Source organism: Propithecus coquereli, unplaced genomic scaffold, assembly GCF_000956105.1.
Source record: "Propithecus coquereli isolate 6110/MARCELLA unplaced genomic scaffold, Pcoq_1.0 Scaffold339, whole genome shotgun sequence".
Classification (NCBI taxonomy): domain Eukaryota; kingdom Metazoa; phylum Chordata; class Mammalia; order Primates; family Indriidae; genus Propithecus; species Propithecus coquereli.
Window position 1 is genome coordinate 195714 of NW_012149052.1, and position 1928 is coordinate 197641.

The following is a 1928-nucleotide window of genomic DNA, read 5'->3' on the forward strand; positions in this document are numbered from 1 at the left end:
GGGGGAGGAATGCTTGAGCCCAGGAGTTTGAAGTTGCAGTAAACTTTGGTCATGCCACTGCACTATAGCCTGGACAACAGAGCAAGATTCTGTCTCTTAAAAAACAATTCTTTACCAATGCAAAGCATTATAAAACAAGCTATATCTTACATGTGTGTGTGTGTGTATACACACGTTATATATTCATACATACATAAGAAGAAAGGGCAACAAAGTGGCTACCATTCTACAAATGTGTCTACCCTATAAGATGACCTCTTGGTTCCCCACAAGCCTTCTTTTATATCGACCCTGGACTGGGGGAAGAGAGAGAGTTTTAAGTGAAAGTTCTTCTGAAACAGTGCCTCACAGCACGTCCTGAAGGAGAGGAGCTGGCCCCACATCTGGAAGTTCTCTGAAATTAGAATGAGAGGCAGTTAGTGTCCTGTCATCAGATGTAGGATCTGATTGCCAATTTCTGAGAAAAAAAGAATAACCCTTTGAAAACCTCACACTACCATGTTACATAAGGAAAGTGTTATGGACTGAATATTTTTATGTCCCTGCCCTCAAATTTATATTTTGAAGCTGTAACATCCAATGTAATTGTATTTGAGATGGGTCCTTTGGAAGGTAATTAGAATTACATGAGGGTGGGGCTCTCAGGATGGCATTAGTGCCCTTATAAGAAGAGGCATCAGAGAGTAAGTACTCTCTCTTTATCTCTCTCTCTCTGTGCACAAAAAAGAAGTCATGTGAGCACACAGCAAGATGGCGGCTGCCTGCAAGCCAGGAACAGACTCCTCACAGGGACCCACATTGGCCAGAACCTTGATCTTGGACTTTCCAGCCTCCATAACTGTGAAAGAAAGAAGCTTCTATTGTGTGAACCCCCCAGTCTATGGTATTTCATTATGACAACCTGAGCTGACTAAGACACCTGCACATCCCCATCCCCTGCTATTCTTGTTTCCAAGAATTGGTAACCATCACCAGCATCTCCTTCTGTGCTGTGTCAGAAATAGATGCTATTACAAAGCTTATCAACCAAAGAAGTTCCAAGAATGTACAACCAAACAGCTGCTTATAGCCCTAAAGATACTTGACACCCTTTCTCCTGAAATCAAACTATTAATTAAACACTAAGCCTTAAAAACAATGTGATTAGTTTACTATTTCAGCTATAATAAATTACCACAAATTTAGCACCTTAAAACAACACAAATTTATTCTCTTACAGATCAGAAGTCTGAAATCAGTTTTACAGGACTAAAATAAGGGATGGGTCCTTCTGGAGGCTCAAGGGGAGAATTCATCCCTTGACTCCTCCAGCTTCTAGAGGCTGCTGGCATGTCTTAACTTTACTTGTCATTCCTGGGCTTGTGGATCATCTAGGATAATCTCCCCATCACAAAATCCTTAACTTAATCACATCTGCAAAATCCCTTTTGCCATATAAGGCAATGTTCACAGATTCTAGGGATTAGGTCCTGGATATTTCTGGGGGCTATTATTTAGCCTGCCAAAAATAAATGTGGCCACAAATATGTCACCTATTTTATTGGTGTCATGCATAATTTCTAAACTTCCCATTTGGTGTTAGAATTGTTGATTCATTTCTCTATATGCATTTGAGATAGTCTTGATTTGATAGAATTTGGAACTAGTGAACAGTTTTCAGAGCAAATGGTATTTTTCTGGGAGCAATCTAATTTCTTCATGTACTATAGGTTTAATTTTTCAACAGCAGGGCAAGATGGCAAAAGCTGTCTTTCTTTCCCTTGTGCAGTGCATCCAATTATCCTCATTTGTGGGTGAAATGACTTTCTGTTAATAAAAAGGTGCAAATTATTTTAATAAATTGGATAATTTTGCAAGTTGAGAAATGTCATGCCATTTGAGATTCTTTAGATATTCACATGAGAAAAAAATGACATTGATTCAAGTCA